Source organism: Loxodonta africana, chromosome 13 (genome assembly GCF_030014295.1).
Source record: "Loxodonta africana isolate mLoxAfr1 chromosome 13, mLoxAfr1.hap2, whole genome shotgun sequence".
In the NCBI taxonomy this organism is placed as follows: domain Eukaryota; kingdom Metazoa; phylum Chordata; class Mammalia; order Proboscidea; family Elephantidae; genus Loxodonta; species Loxodonta africana.
In genome coordinates this window covers 21458829-21479816 of record NC_087354.1, presented here as the reverse complement: position 1 = coordinate 21479816, position 20988 = coordinate 21458829, and the positions used below count along the sequence as shown (strand labels likewise).

General features: G+C 43.1%; 1 protein-coding gene across 10 annotated transcripts in view; it reads left to right on the top strand.

Moving 5' to 3' along the window:
• The first annotated feature begins 9020 nt into the window (after window positions 1-9020).
• Window positions 9021-20988, top strand: part of MCTP2 (multiple C2 and transmembrane domain containing 2) — a 312542-nt gene continuing 300574 nt past the window's right edge. For 7 of the 10 annotated variants that reach the window (XR_010317359.1, XR_010317360.1, XM_023553052.2 and 4 more), the window contains exon 1: window positions 11233-11334. The gene's annotated coding sequence lies outside the window, so the exon portion shown is untranslated. Of the gene's footprint in view, window positions 9186-9702; window positions 9864-11230; window positions 11335-11417; window positions 12558-20988 lie in introns of those variants that run through there. The other 3 variants (XM_064267069.1, XM_023553054.2, XM_023553055.2) reach the window with 3 other exon arrangements.

Sequence of the window (20988 nt, the reverse complement as noted above, 5' to 3'; positions counted from 1 at the left end):
TTCCATCACCTGTCTGTCAGTTTGTCACACTGTAGTGGCTTGTATGCTGCTGTGATGCTGAAAGTCATGTGACTGGCACTTGAAACACCAGCAGGGTCACACATGGTTGACTGGTATCAGTGAAGCTTTCAGACTAAGACAGAATAGGAAAAAGGCCTGATCGTCTACTTCTGTGTATTAGCCAATGAAAACACTATGGATCAGAACAGAATATTGTCTGATCTAATTCTGGAAGATGACAAGTTGGAAGGCACTCAAAGTACACAGTGGCCACAGTAATGGACTCAAACATGCTGCAATGGTGAAGATGGTGCTGTACTGGGCAATATTTCATTGTGTGTTAAATGGGGATGACAGTGATGGCAACTAACTACAAGAAGGATATATTACTACGGGGGAGAGATTGCACGTGGTTGAGGAGTGGGGGGATTCTTTGGGGAAGAGAGTATTCGATCTGAGATTTGTAGAACTTAAACTCACTGAGCTGACAAGTCTAGTCACCTGGACTGGAAGGATCGGTAAAGAGGTGGGGGACATGGGAAATCCAGGGCTGTGTATAAGAAACCATGAGCTGCAATGCCGCCGGAGAAAACATGAGAAAAGACATCGATGAATGAAAAATACCTCAGAGATAGTTATGACTTCTATCTTGACAGCTCAGTCTAGATAGATATTGCATATTAAAACATTAATTCTTTCAAATAAACCTTCTTAACATTACACTCTTCTTAGCAACAATGAGCACATGCATGTACCTGAGTTGAATTTACAGTGATGAGCTAATAAATTTTCATAATCTCAGAGAATAATGTAGTCAGATAAGATACAATGGGAGTTTACTAATCCTTTCATTATGCACAGTGTTGCTGTAATTCAAAAAGCTGAAGTCACAGCCACACCTTGAGGGAGGTGTTATTATAAAGAAGAAAAATTCATTTTCTTGTCTGCCTTACCTTACAGCTTATACACAGTATGAACTTTGATTATATTGGGCCTATTATCATCCTTGCTGATATAATTAGACCATTCCCTTTGACTTGTTCTCCTACCTTATTTATCTTCACACTTCCTGATTTTCAGGCACCGATGGTTCCTGATAGTTTTTTCCTCACCAATTTAAATTCCAGCTTGCTTTCCCTCACTGTTCATTGATTACTTGCTTTTTCATTTTTAATTTCTGCCCTTTAGGCTTCCTGTCATGCTTTTCATGGTGCTGTTAATTCTGCCCTTTCTTCTCCTGCCACATTTATCCTTAAATGACCATGGAAGTTTCCAGCTTGCTGGAGACACAGGCTGCCAAGAGCACACCTTGCTAAACTGCGTACTTCAGAGCTATAGAATACATGAGCAGCCAACAGGACCATGTCTCCACAAGTATTTTCAAAGCCAACCTTTGATCCTACTCCTTCTGACTCTTTTGCCAGCTCTCAGAGAAATATTCTTTAACTTAAAATTGAAATCCATGTAATATACTCAAATACAGTATGTTCCCGCACAACGACCTGATGTTGGAGTTTGCTTGGTTCTCAAGAGAAGTGATAAGTTTTCATGCTGCGGGATGAAACCTGTCTGTCAGAAATGAGGCATTACAGCTGAAAAACTTAACAAAGACAGAGAATGTCTTAATCTCTATCATGAACATGGAATTTAGATTTCCTTCTTAGTTTCATTTATGTCCTGAGCATGTTTTTCAAGTGAATATGTGTGGAAGATGCACATTCAGTTTGGAATGTAAGGCTGGGATTTTCAAATGAGAGCTCTTCAAATAAAGCCACAGTTTGTAAATTCATCAAGTATGGTTCAGTTTCACCAGAAACCATCGGGAGTAAAAAGTTTGGTGAGGGAGAGATATATAAACAAACAAATACAATAGAGTGAGGGTCATTGTAAAAAGTTGCAAATAACAAAGGAAGATGTCTGACAGTGAAAGAATCAGCTGAGAAACTCTTTCCTTTCAATGATCTAAACTATATTTTGTGTTTAACTGGATAGGGCTGTATTCTTCATTCATTGTAAAATGGGCTAAGTTCAAAGTTCCAACCCAGCAAAGTTACTTTTTAAAGAATATGGCCCTTTGCGTAACGTATATTTTTCACTGTTGTTGTTGTTGTTAGGTGCCTTTGAGGTGGTTCCGATTCATAGTGACGTAATGCACAGCAGAACGAAACACCACCCGGTCCTGTTCCATCCTCACAATTGTTACTATGCTTGAATCCAATGTTGCAGCCACTGTGTCAATCCATCTTCTTGAAGGTCTTCCTCTTTTTCCCTGGCCCTCTATTTTACCAAGCATGATGTCCTTCTCCAAGGACTGGTCCGGCCTGATAACACGTCCAAAGTATGTGAGAGGTAGTCTCACCATCCTTACTTCTAAGGAGCATTCTGGTTGTACTTCTTCCAAGACAGATTTGTTTGTTCTTTTGGCAGTCCATGGAATATTCAATATTGCTATTGTTAGGTGTTTCCAAATTGGGAAATAGAAAATATTTTGCACCTCTCCAATGGAACAGGATCCCTAGTGACACGCCTATTAAGTGAGTTTGAATCAACCCAACGGCTCCATGGAAGAAAGACTGGCGATCTACTCTGGTAAAGATTATCCCATTGCCGTCGAGTCAATCATAGTCCAGAAAAATCTAGGTAAAGACTACAGTCTAGAAAACCCTGCCAGGCTTTATATATAAGGTTATATGTAAGGTCAAAATGAGTCAGATCCTACTCAAGGGCAACTAACAACAAAGCCTGGTAACTAGTCAGTTCACTTTGAGGTCAAATGTATCACAACTATATTCTCTATTTTGGGCCCAGGTTTTCTTGGGAAGCAGCAACAAAAGTCATTACAAAGATGTGCCTGAAAAATCAGTAAAGCAGGTAATTGTGTACCAAGCTAGACAGTAGAATATTGTCGTTATGCACTTAATAAGGCCCCACCTACTTCATGACTAGTTTTCAATCCATTCGTTAGTGATTCTACACTTTTTTTGTAGGTCATCATTACAACCAGTAGCTGGAGGCTGGGTAAATTGAAGTTTATACAAATTATATGTCCCAGGCAGTTATAAACATAGGCTGCAGACTTCAAGTCCAAAATGTGTTAATGTCCTCAGCCCAAAATGCATTTACTACTATCTCTCCCTATGTATTTTTTCTGTACCTCTTCTAAGACAGGTACAGCTAGAATGCTCCTTAAAGGCAAGGATGGCGAGACTATGTCTCACATCCTTTGGACATGTTATCAGGAGGGATCAGTCCCTGGAGAAACACATCATGCTTGATAAGGTAGAGGGTCAGCTAAAAAGAGGAAAATCCTCAACGAGATGGACTGGCCTGGTGGCTGTGACAATGGGGTCAAGCATAACGATTGTGAGGATGGTGCAGGACCGGGCAGTGTTTGGTTCTGCTGTACATGGGGTCCCTATAAGTCTGAACCGACGCAATGGCACCTAACAATGTATTTACATTTTAATTTTCTGATTGAGTAAATGATTATGGAAATATTGCTAGATGGGTCTGGCTTCATTACCTGAACTGATCTTCCTTGCTGTTCGAGTGTGTGTTCTTCCCAACGGTGTGAACTCGGTTTTTGCCTTGATTCCCTCTCCCAGTACTTGGGGCTGCCTGGAGTCAATGTTCCTGCTAATCCTCTCATACATCTTCTACCTGCTCTCAGACTCTCTTTCATCTGATGCTCTATTGTGCTTATTTACATGCTCCCCTCCGCCATGCCCCCAAATTCTGCATCCTTGGAGGCAGAAGCTGTGCTTTACTTGCCTTGTATCCACAGTGTTTATCCTAGAGTTTGATATACCGTCGATCAGGGTCACACTGCCAGCGTGGCTTCTGGCCAACTGTATTACAGAGGTAACAATTATTGAATCTGGGTGCCTTTAGGTGTGCCCCTCTCTGCAGCTGGCAGCAGTCTCTATTTTCTTGTAGGTGCCCATTAAAAAACCAAACCAATCCTGTTGCTCTTGAGTCGATTCCAACTCATAGCGACCCTATAAGACAGAGTAGAACTACCCCATAGGGTTTCCAAGGCGTTTATTTCATCCCCTGGCCTTTGTAGGTCTCCTAGATTGTGGGCCCAGTTGTAACAGCTTGGTGTTTGTTAGCTGTGTAAGTGAATGCACGAATGCGTACAGAGAGAATTGATTATATTCTAATATTCCAGCCTGGAAAATTCCTTCAGTTTCATCTCAGACGTAGGAAAATAAAGGCAGAAGAACTTAATTCCTATGTACAGTGTACCAAAAAGCATTTCTGAATACTTGCCAGAGGTGGCCCCTCTGAGCATTCTAGAAGCCAAAATAGAGAAGAAAATACATTCAGTTATTTGTAAAACCCTTGTTATGCAGACAAACCGGCAGCTGTGAGAAAGCTTGAGATTTCCGTTCCTGAAAGATGACTTCCAACTTTAAGAAGACATTGGAAATCGTAAATACAGTGTCCCTGACCAACATTCTAACTGTAAATTCAACACTCCATTTAATCAGGGCTTATTCTTAAAAAAAAAAAAGAAACTTTTTTTTTTAATTGTGGTAAATATATCTTTAACAGATTATTTGCCATTTCCACAGTCTTCATGTGGTACAATTCAGTGACATTAGTTGTGTTTATCATGTTGTTCAGCCAGTGTTTTCATTGTTGTTAGGTGCTGTCGAGTCGATTTTGATTCACAGCTATCCTACCATTATCCATTTCCAAATTTTCTATCACCTTTCACAGAAGCTCAGTATCCCCTAAACGCTTAGTTTTCTTTTATTCCTCTCTCCTGCCTGCCTCTGGAACCACTAATAAACTTTGGTCTTAATATACTTGCCTGCCCTAGATATTTCATATAAGGGAAATTACACAGTATCTGTTCCTTTGTGACCAACATTTCACTCAGATAATGTTTTCAAGGTTCACCCATGTTGTGTCATGTATCAGGACTTCATTTATCTTTATGGTTGAGTAGTATTCCATTGGAGCCCTGATGGCAGAGTGGTTAAGAGCTCGGCTGCTAGCCAAAAGGTCAGCCGTTCAAGCAAAGAAGTTTCCTGAATAAACTGAACGCTTCGAAGGACAGCGTAGCAGGGGCGGGGGTTTGGAGACCATGGTTTCAGAGGACATCTAAGTCAATTGGCATAATAAAATCTATTAAGAAAACATTCTGCATCCCACTTTGAAGAGTGGCATCTGGGGTTTTAAACACTAGCAAGCAGCCATCTAAGATGCATCAATTGGTCTCAACCCACCTGGACCAAAGGAGAATGAAGAACACCAAGGACACAAGGTAATTACGAGCCTAAGAGACAGAAAGGGCCACATGAACCAGAGGCTACATCAGCCTGAGACCAGAAGAACTAGATGGTGCCTGGCTACAACCAATGACTGCCCTGACAGGGAACACAACAGAGAACCCCCGAGAGAGCAGGAGAGCAGTGGGATGCAGATCCAAATTCTCGAAAAAGGACCAGACTTAATGGTCTGACTGAGACTAGAAGGACCCTGGTGATCATGGCCCCCAGACCTTCTGTTGGCCCAGGACAGGAACCATTCCTGAAGCCAACTCTTCAGACAGGGATTGGACTGGACAATGGGTTGGAGAGGGATGCTGGTGAGGAGTGAGCTTCTTGGATCAGGTGGACACTTGAGACTGTGTTGGCATCTCCTCCCTGGAGGGGAGGTGAGAGGGTAGAGGGGATTAGAAGCTGGTGAAATGGACATGAAAAGAGAGAGCAGAGGGAGGCAGCAGGCTGTCTCATTAGGGGGAGAGCAATTGAGAGTATGTCTTTAGCAAGGTGTATATAAGTTTTAGTATGAGAGACCGACTTGATTTGTAAACTTTCACTTAAAGCACAATAAAAATTTTAAGAAAAAGGACAAAAGGCCAGCAGTTCAAATCCACCAGGCGCTCCTTGGTAACCCTATGGGGCAGTTCTACTCTGTCCTAGAGGGTCAATGAATTGAGGTTGACTTGATGGCATTGGGTTTGGTTTTGGAATATTCCATTGTATGTCTGTATCACATTTTATATATCCATTCGTCTGTTAATGGACATTTAGGCTGTTACCACCTTTTGGCCATTGTGAATTAAAAAAAAAAAAACATTGGTGTTCAAGTATCTGTTTGCATTCCTGCTTTCAATTCTTTTGAGAATATACCTAGAGTGGAATTGCTAGGTCATATGGTAGTTCTCTGTTTAATTTTTGAGTAAACACCAAATTGTTTTCCATGTGGTTGTAGCATTTCACAATCCCACCAGCAATGGATGAGGGTTCCCCTTTCTATGCATCTTCACCAATATCCATTGTTCTCTGTTTTTTCTTTTTTTTAAAAATCTCTCAGGGTTTATTCTTAAGACATCCCTCACTACGACCAGCAGCAACATGCTAGAGCATGTTCAATAAAAGTGATACCACTTGGGGCCACAGCAGTGCTGCACAGAAGAAACTCTCTTTTGGTCTGGTTTAATCTAGAAAATTTAAACAATTATCTAAGTGGATGTATTTCCAATCATCAGACACGAAAATGTTGATGCAGAGGGAGAACGCATGGGCAAGGCTAACTTCACTTGAGGAAGTAGATTTGAGTCTGCTTTACCCATCTGATGATGGGGAACTAAGGTCTTAAGGTCCATCACTCAAGAGCATAACTAATAATTTTAGCTTATTTAAATGCAACTGTTACCAAATGTTCCTCTTGGCCACAATAATATCATCCAGAAAAAAGTACACTGTCCGTAAAAGTCTAACTCTGAGCAACTTATAACTTACGAACATTTCCAGCTAATTAGCTTGTGTTAAATACATCCGGGTATTTGATTTAACTTGCTACATAGGATTATGAGTAATAAGATGATTACATGCTAGTGTTGTGTCTCAAAGAAAAGTTTTATAAGACTTCTTTGTGAGTAATTAGAAAGTAAGACGATTTCCTGGCAGGGCCACCCCTTTGTTCGAGAAAATACTTTGCCTTCCACCTGTAGGAAAAACACACAGCTAGTAAGTGGCTGAGCTAGATCTAGAATGAGCCACTAAAGTTGGCCTCTCCACATCTTCCACTCTAAAAAGAGGATATGCTTTCTCTAAACTGTATCGACAGCTACACAGTAGGGTAAATCCTAACTGAGTAAATATAATAACAAAGACTATTTGCACTAACAATAAAAGGAATACAGTTTTCTTCATGTCACCTGACAAAGTACATATGCCGGTTTACAACACACACTCAACATTTGCTGCTTGGACAATGGACTAAAATTTGCCTACATGTTTATGTTTCAAATGTTTTTCTACTTCTGCTTTTATTGGCCAGAAAAGGTGAGAAGCATTAATGAAGGAAAATGTGAGGGTAGCTGGGTGCCAGGCTCTTCTATCAACCTTAGCAGATCTCTTGGGCGTTCAAGGGACCTGTGTTCACAGGATTAGCTGTGAGTCCTTCATCTGGAGCCAGACTGGATTGACTGCACGGTCAGATGTGGTCAGATGACTCAAGGGAGGTCTGTCGTGGTTCCCTATGAGCAGAGAAGAGCTGGAGTTCTAGCACCTATGCATTTACAGATAGGGTCTTCTCTCTTTTAGAGGAGACTCCCCTCACTCTGTAGATAGAGATTCTGGGTGACTGATACTGTAACTCATCCTGTTTACACGGCTCTGGCTTATTCAAACGGGCACAACGACATTGCGAAGATATGTCCTCTGCAGTACTTCTGAATGTATTACAGACACTATCAGCTCATCAGACCTTGCAGAAGACACTTTCGCCTTTAAACATTTGACAGATACTAGATAGATAAATAACAAACTTGTTGCCATCAACTTGATTCTGAATCATAGTGGCCTTAAAGGACAAAGTAGAACTGCCCCATAGTGTTTCCTAGGCTGTATTCTTCATGGAAGCAGATTGCCACATCTTTCTCCCACAGAGAAGCTGGTGGGTTTAAACTGCCAACTTTTTGGTTAGCAGATGAGTGCTTTAACCACTGTGTCACCAGGGTTCCTTTAGAGAGAAAAATGCTATTGCGTCGACTCTAACTCATGGTGAAACAACGTCCCTATAGAAGGAAACACTGTTCTGCATCACTGTTATGGTCGGTGGCATGTTTGAGTCCATTGTTGGGGCTGCTGTGCCAACCTACTTCACTGAGGGTCTCCCACACACTCCCTGACCCCCTACTTCACAAAACATGATGTCCTCCTTTTGTGATTGATCCTTCCTGATGATGTGTCCAAAACAAGAGAGTCAGGCAATGTTCTACTGTGATCCAAAACGTTCTCAGTGGCTAATATTTGGAAGTAGGTCAGCAGGTCTTTCTTCCTAGTCTGTCTTAGTCTCGAAGCTCTGCTGAAACCTGTCCATTATAGGTGGCCCTTCTGGTATTTGAAATACTGATAGCATAGCTTCCACAGTAGGACAAACTGACAGATAGGTGGTAGAACAATTTAAGAGAACAGGTGAAATTACAAGATGGCCATGCAAGCAAACATACATTGTCTAAGAACTAAAAGGAATTGTATCCGGTAGGACTCTAATATAAATGTGAAGAATGAGAACCTTCAACATCAATTATCAAACTGACACCAACAGGGTTGTTTCTTCAGAGGCCAAATATCTTGTTGCTCACATGAATTGAAGAGAGAAGCCTGCCTATTACAAACGGAGGACACTGTATTAAAAAAAAAAAAAAGTAACAATTATGACATCATAGGCCATTGCTCATAACGTAAGACTTGGTAAAAACCTGTTTACCAAGTACTTTATGTAAATATAAACATAATATAAAAACAATGTATTAAAAATTTGTCAGCTATACATATGAGTCCAACGCTGTTATAAGCACTGCTGTGCTTATACAGTAAAGTTGGTTAAAGTAACAATATTATTCCCTGAGCAGAAAGTATTATTAGAAAGAGGCAGGAGGTACTTTTGGACAGTCATTTTTTCAAAAATACTCAAGGAAGCCGGAGGACTTTACGGTGGTGGGAAGAGGGAAGTGTGACCTTAGATTTCTGTATCTTCAGATGTTTCACTTTCTATAACGTTTCATGGTAGAAAAACGCTGTTCCTCCTTTTCAATTTGTGGTTGAGCTGCTAGAACCACAGACAGGAACTTCTTTTTGCCGGGAGCTAGAGGCAAAAAGCTTTTTTGTGAGGGTTCACTTGCTATTTTAATTCAGCTGTATGAAGCGGCTGCTTTAAAGGTATAGCTGCTACCTCTCCCACCTACTGCTCCTTTCTCTTCTTCATTTTATACTTTCTCTGTTTTCCCAAGTTACCTCTGCTTTCTGTGGTAGGGGAGGTGACCTTCAGCCAAAGCCTAGTGGAAAAAGCCATTAGGGCCTGAGGTTGCTCGGACTCTGTTACAACACAATCCGGACATGTTATTTCATTGCTCTGAGTCTTAGTTTTATCAACGGTCTCAGGTTTGTGAAAATTAAATATTATCGTGTGTTCTATGTCAGGCACAGGAACTGATGCACCGTCATGCTTTATCAATGGTAGTTATTATTATAAATAAGATTTCATGGTGACGGAGGCACTGTTTTCTATCATTTCATCCCAAATTCTCATGTTTTTAAAAATTTTTATTCATTCTCCCATTTCCTAGGTTACTATAATTATCACTGTTAGCAGCCATGGAGTGGACTTCTGACTCATGGTGGCCCCATGCACAACAGAATGTTGCAATTCATAGAGTTTTCATTGGCTAATTTTCAGATGTAGATCACCAGGCCTTTCTTCCTCGTCTGTCTGAGTCTGGAAGCTTCACTGAGACCTGTTCAGCATCATAGCAACACACAAGCTCCCACTGACGGATGGATGATGGCTGCGCATGAGGCCCACTGGCCAGGAATGAACCTGGGTCTTCAGCATGGAAGGTGAGAACGCTACCACTAAACCACTATCACCATTTGCTAACCTTTATTAAGTCCTTGCCATAGGCCAGGACATTATGGCAAGTACTTTATGTAAATTATCCATTTCTCTTTACCTAAGAGATAGCTATTATTTTAATCCCATTTTACTAAAGGGAAAGCTGAAATTGAGAGAAGTTAAGCCAAGGGGCTGAGTAACACACAAGTGCATAGCTGCCAAGCCAGTGAGGTTTTTTTTTAAGAGTTGAGGTTTTTCTGATTACAGAGTCTGAACTCTTAACCACCAATTACCACCAATTAAACTCCAGTCCTGCTCACAAACCACCCATTCCGGTAACAACCTATAGACTGCGTGGTCTGTCTCAAACCCAATTTAAGTATTGATGTAATTCTCTTGTGTCTAATTTATAAGCTGCTGTTTCTTGGGGGTGAGTTCTTGATCTCCCTAAGGGAGGGATCACATCTTGCGTATAGATTTCCTCCTAAGTCAGCCAGCAAGTTTATCAGTATATGGGGAAATAAACTGACCAGGCAGAGAAATAGAGCAAATGAAGTGCAAATCAGAAGATTACAGCAGGGAGAAATGAGGGAGGACTGGCAAATGTCCCTGTATATATTTTTACAACAATAAGTAAAAAATAAAAACAGGGAGATGGAAGGAGATGAACGAATATTTATTTGACACCTTAGTGCCAATCACTGCACCGAGGGGTCTTTAAGAATAGTCCCACTGAGGACTTAGTGCAATGCAGCTGGGCACCTAAGTCAGCTCAGGAACTAAGGCTCAGTAAACAGCTCGGTGGATACAGAAGACTGGCTTCCACCCACCTTCCCGCACCAGATACCAAAAACCAAACCAAAGACTTAATAGGTTGCCTGGCTCTGGCACCTCTTCCCAGGGTCACACAGAGGCTGCTTTCTTCCCACTGACCCTCGAAGGCCCAATGGGAGAAGAGTGACCCCTCTGAGTATTTGTTGAGATACGTTATTAAGAAATTACAAGTGTGCAAGCCATATTTGTCCTCTTTGCCTACTTTGAACAACAACAACAACAACAACAACAACAAAGCGATTCACCTCCACTCCCCTAGTCATTGCCAAGGTCTCTGGACACACCTGGCCCCTCCTGTGAGCCAGCCCAGACGCAGGAGTTACAAGCCACGTCTTCCCACTTGCCCAGCTAGTGCCCGCACTGAGCTGCAGCAAGTTCTTGCAACACGAGGCAGAGCTGCCGGCGATCTCGCCCGCGCCTCAGTCGGAGGCGGTTGGAAGGGGACGCGCGCCGCCTCCGCCCCTTTAAGGCGGGGCTCGCGTGCAGGAGCCGAGGAAGTGGGGTGGCCGCCGGCGATGCCCCCGCCCCCGCTGCGTCCGGGGTGCTTCTTGCGCGCGCGAGTGGTGGCGTCGCCAGGTCTCGCGCAGGTGAGGGGCGCGCGTCGGCCCAGCTCCGCAGCCCCGGGGAGGCGGCCTTGGACAGGTGAGGGCCGTGCCGGGCTCACCTGGCTGCACGCGCGGGGCGGGCTGCGAGGTGGCCGCCGGCTTTCTTCTTGGGAGTGGGGGGGACCTGAAGGGCCAGGATGGGAATTCAGTGGAATTACTACTCCGGAGCTGCTGGCTGTGATCCAAAAGGTGTCCTGAGGACGAGAGGCAGGAGTCCCAGGCGAGGGGTGCTGGAGAGAGCACTCGGGAAGGGCAGCCTGCTCCAGGGATTCTTCGCTTTTCAAGGGCGCACATTCGGGCTCCCCGGGGCGGCGCCGAGTTGGCCGCAGTCCCTGCCATCGCAGGTCTCTCTGCGTGGGCTCGCCTGCGCTCCCTTTGTGGGCCTCAGATTCCACCTTGGTTTCTTGAGCTGACCTTTGCTCAGCTACGTGAGATCGGAAAGCCTTATAGTAATTGAGTAGGTTAAAGAATGTCTCAATTATTAAAAACAAAGACCGTGGTGCTGGTGGTGAATTTGAGAAGTGATTGCTTCCGCAGTTAGTTTCCCAGCGTGCTGTCCACTGGTTCAGCAAAGGGTGCGCTAATGGACGTTAGAAACGATGGAGTTTCCATAAACTGGCTTTTCTCAGGTGGGAATGAACTCTGTGCGAAACCTGAGGGTTTCAGCCGAGTCTGCAGAGGCACTTGGAGTAGCGAATAGCTTGCGGGTGAACTTTGGGACTTTAGAATCCCAGCTTTACGGACGCACAGAGTCGCAAACGGGTGTATGGATGATGAGTGCCTTAGCATTTATTTTTGTTTTGGTCAGGGGCATTTCAATTCAATAAATATCTGTTGTGCTCCTGCGAACTTCCGTGAGAGCAGGCTGCTGTGCTGTCTGGAAGCACAGGTGTCGATAAAAGGGGAATTTTGAGGACACTCATTTCCTCACAGGTGGATGTTTAGGAAGAGACCAATGGCACACGGTGCTTTGCCTCTGTCTCCTACCTCTTTGATCTCTTCTTTGGTAATTGAACATTTACATGAGGAGAGATTGTACATCTGTGAAGAATAGCTGCCATTAGACTAATCAGTCACTCAAAGGGATACAGACTGTCCAACTCATCCTTAAGATAAAGTTGTTAAGAATCAACTATGTGCCAGGCACCAAGCTAGGCATTTTATAGACTTATAATGTCACGTGAAATCTACAAAGTAGATATTCCTCCCCAGGACAGATGAGGAAACCGAGATAAGGAGAAATCTGGCAATTTGCACAAGGTAAGTGGTGGACCTGGAAATTGAGTGTGAGTATTTCTGAGCAGAGCTCATATTTTCCCAGTATATCTTGTTGCCTGGCATGTGCTGAGGACCAAAAAAACAAAAAACCCGTTGTCGTCGAGTGGATTCCGACTCATGGCAACCCTGTAGGACAGAGTAGAACTGCCCTATAAGGTATAGCTGGTGGTGGATTCAAACTGCTGACCTTTTTGGTTAGCAGCTGGAGCTCTTAACCACTGCCCCACCAGAGTTTCCGTGCTGAGGACAGGTAGAGTAAATTCAGCCGATTTAATGGAAATGAGAATTCTCATTTATATTCGTAAAACAGTCCTACCCCTGGGAGTTAAAATAGTCATGAGTAAAATAAATGAGTGCAGTTTTCTTTGTACTGGTGTGGTATGAGCCATGGCTTACCTGGGAAAGTAGATAAGCAGCCATTTTAAAAAGATAATATTTATTATATGTCTTGCTGAATGTATTTTTAAAGGCTTGTTGTATCCAAATGGGGCCAGTTAGTAAAGCTTTATATGAGTTCCCTGTATGTCACATGGAAACCCTGGTGGTGTAGTGGTTAAGCGCTATGGCTGCTGACCAAAGGGTTGGCAGTTTGAATCCGCCAGGTGCTCCTTGGAAACTCTATGGGGCAGTTCTACTCTGTCCTATAGAGTCGCTATGAGTCGGAATGGACTCAATGGCTCTGGGTTTGGTTTCTTGTTTGGGGGGGTATGTCACACATTGAAGGAAAAGCTACTTTTCATATCATTCATGTGTTTTAACATATTTCAGCTTCATTTCTTTCTGTAGCTTCAACACGAATAGATATCACTGTTGTCAGCTGGAAAGGGCTTTGTGTTTGTATATAAATGTGTGCTCACGTGTTAATATATCTAATATTTACTTTCAAAGATATATCCATTTTTTTTCCATAAGTCTAGTGAACTGCGATGCGCTTATTTGGGAAGGAATTCCAAATTGATAAAATTACTAATTAGACTATGGAGTAAATGACCTGTAGCAACTCACCTGACAGTACTTGTAAACTACAAAAATGCAAATAATTTTCAAATTAAATTTATTATACTGTGTAGAATGAAACTGAAAATAGCACTTAGAATTTAAAATAATATTTCCTGGCATGGTGAGCACGTGCAGTGTTAAAAATCTTCCTTATAAAATGTTGGTAATTAGGCACAAAAATCGAGGGGTTTCCTATTTAAATTTCCTTGAGGTGTTGCCGGTTAAGCGTTGGAGAAGGGCTTTTTGCCTCTGTTGGGAGAATCAGTTAAGATATTCTGCCTGGTTCCTGTTTGGCATACATTTTCTTTTTTCTCTATCTTCATTTGGATGGTGGAATTGGCAAAAACCACTCCTTAGCAACTATTGAAATCCAGCCTAGAAGGTGTTTACAAAAGTGTACTTGATTTGGTTAAGATGTTCTCGTGTGGAGGTGGGATGATGAATTATAGAAATTCCCAGAAAAGCCAGAGGCCCAACAAGCAGAGAATGTAGACAGATTCAGGTTTGGTGAGGCCTGAACTGTAAAAAATTGGGGTAAGGGAGGAAGGTCTTTAAAAAAATAATACAAAATAAGATATGAAAGCAAATATTATTTAGAATGAGAAAAAGAAATTGCAACAAATTGCTGGAGATTTTTGTCTTTCTGCTGAGACTTTTTTGGGCCGTTTACCTGAAACATTTACATAGAACTGCTCCCTGATGGCCACCTGGCTCCCCTGAGAACAATCAGCATCCCCCAGCAGCTTTTAGTACTTGGAGTGGCCTATGAAGGTGAGGGACCCATGCAGGTGAGGGGCCTAAAGTGGAAACTCCTCTAGCTTCACGGGTCAAGAGGAGGTTTTGTGATTGGAATCAGAGGAGCCTGAGCAGAGCTGGCATGGAAGGAACCCTGAGCTCATCAGGGACTCGAGACACTTCACGTCCAGCGTGCAGTTCTGAGAACAAGGCCCCGGAGCTAGTCTCCAAGACGTCCAGTTTGGTTGGCACCCCATGGACACCTCTGGCCATTGGCTCTTCTAGCTCTCATTCTATCAGTCAATATTTGTGAGGATTTTTATGTCCTAGGCACTGAGTAAGGAGCCCTAGTGGCGCAGTGGTTAAAGTGCTTGGCTGTTTACCAAAAGGTCAGTGGTTCAAACCCACCAGCCACTCTGCAGGAGAAAGATGTGGTAGCCTGCTCCTGTAAAGATTACAACCTTGGAAACCTTATGGGGCACTTCTTCTCTGTCTTTTGGATCACCGTGAATTGGAATCGACTTGACAGCAGTCCGTAGGCACTGTGTAAGGCAAGGTCCTGGCCACCAAAGAGCAACTAGTCTCGTAGAATTGATTTCATTGATCACGGTGCAGTATTGTAGGTACTGGCATAGAGGCACCACGGGAGCCCTCTAGGGTCCCTGATGCCTGACCTTAGAATTGTTGATGGAGTTACTAAGAGGAAGGAGTCCAGTCCAGGAAGGGCATTCTAGGTGTGGGTAAGGACATGGAAAGTCCTGGAGGTTTGGACTCTCACAGTCTCCTACATGATGGAGTCAATGATGCATCTTAGTATTTCTCAAAATGCCCTTCTAGGCCGCAACATCCACACCACCTGGGATTAACTTGTTAGAAATGCAACTTCTCGGGCCCTGCACTGAGTACCATGCTTCAGAAACTCTGCATTTGGAAAACAGCAACTTCTGTGTTAAAGAAGCCCTCCAGGTGATTCTAAAAACAAACAAACAAGCTAGGTGCCGTAGAATCTTTTCCGACTCATGGTGGCCCTGTGTGTGTCAGAGCAGAACTGTGCTCCTTAGGGTTTTCAATGGCTTAGTTTTCAGAAGTAGATCTCCAGGCCTTTCTTCCGAGGTGCCTCTGGGTAGATTCAAACTGCTAACCTTTCGACTGGTAGCCATGTACATAACAGTCTGGCCACGCAAGGACTCCCCACATGATTCTAGTGCATGGGAAAGCTTGAGAACCATTGCTCTTAGTATTCAACAGAAATGGTAGGGTGTAGAATCCCTTGTGGAGATGGAGGAAGGGGAATGAGATTAGTACTAATGCTAATTAGTATTATTATTTGTATTATTACAGCTAACATTTATTGAGTACTCAGATTGTGCCAAGTATACTGCTTGTCGTTGTCAGTTGCCATTGTGGTATTATGCTAAGAAATATTAACTCATTTAATCATCAAAACAACCCTATGAGATAGGGGTATTATCACCTCCATTTCACATGTGAGAAACTGAGGTACAGAGAGGTGAAGGAAATGGTCCAAGACCACACAACTACAGAGTGGTTCAGCCAGGTACTCAGAGCTGAGTCTGAGCCCAGGCAGTCTGGTTCCAGCGCCTTCCCTCCCATCCTGCTTGTGAAAGTTTTCTTCAGTGTCACTGGGTGTGTTTGGATTGGGTGAGAGGTCTGGAAGGCAGGTCCCAGACTGCTTGGAATGCTCCCATTTAACATTCGGAGTCATTTCTTGACCACTTGAGCTTAGCAATTTTTCCTTTAGGGAAAAATTCTCAGATTAGAAAGGGAGAATGTTATTGTCATTCATTCCTATTGCACTTTTTAAAAGTTTCATGAGTATCTGGATGCCTTCGGGCTGGCAAATGGATGATACGACTGTGTAACATGATGTCTTAGTTATCTAGTGCTGCTATAACAGAAATACCACAAGTGGATGGCTTTGACAAATGGCGATTTATTCTCTCCCAGTTTAGGAGGCTAGAAGCCTGAATTCAGGGTACCAGCTCCAGGGGAAGGCTTTTTTCTCTCAGTTCTGGAGGAAGAGCCTTATCACCAATCTTCTGCTGGTCTAGGAGCTTCTCAGCACAGGGACCCTGGGTCCAAAAGACACACGTGCTCCTGACACTACTTTCTTGGTGGTATGATGTCCCCTGTCTCTCTGCTTGCATCTCTTTTTGATATCTCAGAAGAAATTGACTCAAGATACAGCCTGACCTTGTAGATTGAGTCCTGTCTCATTAACGTAACTGCTTCCAATTCCACCTCATTAACATCATAGAGGTAGGATTCACAACACATAGGAAAATCACATCAGATACAAAATGGTGGACAATTATACACCGAGTGCCTCTTTCCACGTTATTATGTGCTGTTATGGATTTCTGTGAGTCGGAATTGACTTGATGGCAGTGGATTTGGTTTTTGGTTTGGTATGGATTTCTCCAGTGGGGAGCTTTGTGGAAATTCCCAGTGAATGTGGAAGGTCTGGCCTTGTTTAGTAACACCGAGGTTTGATGTGGATATACACCCAGGGACCTCCCTCTTCAAGGCCAACGCCTTCCCTAGGCCATAAAGGACGTGGAAGTGAGGGTGTGTTTGTCCATAATGTCCTGGAGCAGATCCAAAATAACTTTCATGGGTGTTCTCTGAAAACAAGTGGATGTCCACAGTTCTATCATTTTATTACCAAATAGTTCTATAACATATATACACTTACTCATGGTGCCTGACGTTAGGGGGCTGTTCGGTAATGAAATGCATAGAATTGTGGACGTCCACCTGTCAGTGTTTCCGTTTGTCATTCTATGGTGGCTTGTTGCTATGATGCTGAAAACTATGCCACTGGTATTTCAAATACCGGTAGGGTCACCCATGGTCTACAGATTTCAGCAAAGCTTCCAGACTAACAGAGACTATGAAGAAAGGCCTGGTGATCTACTTCTAAAACTTAGCCCTGGAAAACCTTATGACCACAACACAGCGTTGTCTGATTCACTTGCTCTGGATACATCATCAGGAAAGGCTAATTGCTGGACGGAGACATTGTGCTTGGTAAAGTAAAGGGCCAGTGAGAGTGAGGACACCCGCAGTGAGATGGATTGGCACAGTAGCTGTGATGATGAACTTGAACGTGCCAGCCATCATCAGGATGCCATAAGACTGGGAAACATTTCATTTTGTTGTACACAAGGCTGCCATGAGTAAGAGCCCACTTGATGGCAACTGACAACGACAGGTGTGTGTGTGGCATGATGGATGGATTGCCTTTGGGGGTGAACCCCATGTTAGTTTGTCTTCCTTCTCCTCGAGAAGCAGTTTGTTTAGGCAAATGTTAATTTGAGTTTAGGGAGGCAGCCAAATTTAATTCTGCGAGTACCAGCTGTCTCGTACAAATATTCATTCATTGATATGGTTGTTTATTGCCTGCCTAGTTTGTGCAAAGTGCCGTAAAGTGCTGTGTTATTATGTTAGGCACTGGAAGAAGGCAGCGTGGTGACCAAGACAGATGAGATCCCTACAAACTAACAGAGAAATACTTGCTCTGCAGTGCTATGGGAGAACAGAGTTAGATACTCTAATTCTGGCAATGAGTCAGCAGAGAAGGAGTTGTCGCAGTTCAAAATGGGGTTATAGGGCTTGCCTTAAAGCAGTAGTGAAGCAGAAGCATGGAAGGATTTGAGAGATGTCTAAGAGATTACAGAGGGGACCAGACAGATGTGGGTAATGAGGGAGAAGGAGTTATCGAGGCTGAACATCATGCATGTGCCTTGAGCCTTGTGGGGTGAAGAATGACTTTACCTTAAATAATGTGTCCTTTGTCCTTGGTTACTGCAAAATAACTAATAACTAGTAACTTAATAATTGAAGTGTCTTTGTTATCTAGACCTCTAGACCACACTTGGGTGGGGGGCTGGCCTGACCAGAAAGTTCACCAAGATATCAGCTGTCCTCAGGAAAAAGATTGTGGATTCTGCAGTATTTTTTGGGGGGGAGGAAAGGCTGATCCAGTCAATTATAACTATATAATGAAGCCAATAAAGGCTGTGGACATGGAAGCTGCGTGGACTTCCTGGTTGGTGAAATACATGGATGCATTTGGAAGGGTGGCTGCATCACTTGAGATATGGAAGCTCTACTTTGGAAACGCATACCTTACCCTATGTGTCTTTCCATTTGTATCCTTATTTACTGTGATAAAACCGTAATGATAAATAAAGCACATTCTGTGAGTGCTGTGGGTTGTTTCAGTGAATTATTGAACCCAAAGGAGTAATGGCTGCCAAAAGGTCAGAAGTGAGGGAGCCCAGGAGGGGCTCCTGAACTTACGACTGGCATTCAGAAAGGATAGAGGGAAACCCCTGAATCTGTACCAACAGTCAAGGTTAGGTTGTCGTGTGGGTTCCAAAACTTGAGGCTGGTGTCTGAAAGACGGTATCCTTTTAATTTGTGAGATCTGATCTAGCGCCGGGTGGCTAGGGTCGGAGGAAAGAGCATGACGTGGGCAACTCGTGTCAGAATTGAGAAATTAATAAGTGGATGTTTGGGTTTGATTGTTGCACTCGGGCCCCTGGATTTGCGCCAGTAACACGTCAGTATTAAAGGAGGAGAAGGCTGTTATAGGAGAATAATAATGAGTTTCATGGACATGGTGAGTTTGAAATGTCTGACTGACCCCAGGAAGAGATTTTGGTGGGCAATTGGATAGGATAAGGGTCAGCAGTACAGAGATTTGGCATGGCTGGTCTTTAGGTGGTAGTTGAAGTTACAGGATTATGTGTGATCTTTTTAAGAGACTGGCTAGAGCAAGAAGAAGGTCAGAAAGGAAACTCAGGCATTTCTCTTTCTGGTTGGCTAGGTGATGAACAAATTCCAATTTGTTTGATTTCGAAGGTGAGGATGATTACTTCAGGTCATTCTTTAAAGAGTGGGGACAAATTCTCCCCTTCTTTGGCCTTTAAAGTGTTTGATAGCCTGAACTTGGCCAGTGGGAGGAGGTCATCAAGGTGAAAAAGCAAACAAGAGCCAGCTGAAGCAGTAGAGTGACAAGGGGCTTGTTGAAAGCTGGTTTTTCAGAATTTGAGCCCATATAATTTTCACAAGTTAGAATTTTTACCATATATCCTCTTAATTTGTTATTTCTAGGATTGAAAAACACTCATTTATCGTTTATGTATGTCATGTGCATTGTAAATTTATCAGATTATTTTCTATATCACACACATTGGCCAGTGCTCTTTTGGAGCGGCTGCTCATACAGATGTCACCAGAATATGTGAGCTTTCTCTGGTGCTCAGAGTTAAGTAGCAGGTTTTTTAAAAAAAGTGTTACAACATAACTGAAATAAACAGATACTCATTCTTTCATCCAAAAACTACTAATTGAGCATCTGCCCTGGTGGCGTAGTGGTTAAGAGCTACGGCTGCTAACCAAAAGATCGGCAGTTCAAATCCACCAGACACCCCTTGGAAACCCTGTGGGGTTTCCAAGTTCTGCTCCATCCTATAGGGTTGCTATGAGTTGGAACTGACTAGATGGCATGGCTTTGATTTTTTTTGGTTTATGTGTGCTTTGTGCTAGAGATTTAGTGGTGGGAAACAAACAAACAGATCCCTGTTCTCTCAGTGTTAACAGCTTAGAGTAGAAGTCAGAGAATTTAACAGGTGATTTCCAATAAGGGGCATTGCTTGCTAATGATAAGGTACAAGGTACTACAGGGGGATGTCATGAAGGACTACCTCCAGGGGAGGTGCTGCTTAGCTTAGCAGGGAGGGTAACCAAGGACTACCAGGAGAAGCAGTCCCTGGATACTGCAAATGGTTTGCGCTAGAATATTAACCTAAAGGTTGGCTGTTTGAACCCACTCCGTGGCACCTGGAAGAAGGGCCTGGTGATCTGTTTCCACAAAGATTACAGCAATGGAAACTCTGTAGAGAAGCTCTGCTCTGTAACACGTGGGGTTGCTGTGAGTTGGACTCAGCTCTATGGCAGCAGGTTTGGTGTTTGGTTTACTAGGAGAAGCAGTGGGTAAGAGCCCTTGGGGCAGGGACATCAGCATGGAGGAAGAGTTGGAAAGTACAAAGAGGTTGCTTTGAGAAATTGATGGAGGGATGCATTTGAGGAAGTGAAAGTTTAAGGTAATAAATTACTAATGTGTTAATTATAAATTGGCTGATATGTAAGAGTATTCAGGAGAGCTCTGTAAACCAATCAGGAAAACTAAAAAGAAAATAGAAACTCATTGGTGTGACTCTGACCATGTTCTGAGAAGTAAAGAATCTCTTCAGATCCAAGACCCAAAGGAGGTGGCCATGCCACAAACAAAACTAAACTAAAGGAAAAAGATTGTGCAATATTTTTGGGGGGGAGCAAGGGGTACTATTTTTTAGTGGTACGAAACATGTTTTGAGTTTGTCATTGGGTGCCGTTGAGTCGATTCCAACTCATAGCCACCCTACAAGATAGAGTAGAACTGCCCCGTAGGGTTTCCAAGGAGCAGCTGGTAGATTTGAACTGCTGACCTTTTGGTTAGCAGCCTGAGTTTTTAACCACTTCACCATCAGTGCTCCTGTTTTGAGTTTAGTAGGAAAATTTAGGTACTACAACAGAAAAACACATTATACTACTTAAGCCGAAATAACCAAAATTATTGCTGTGAGAATCTTTCTTAATGTAAAAGCTA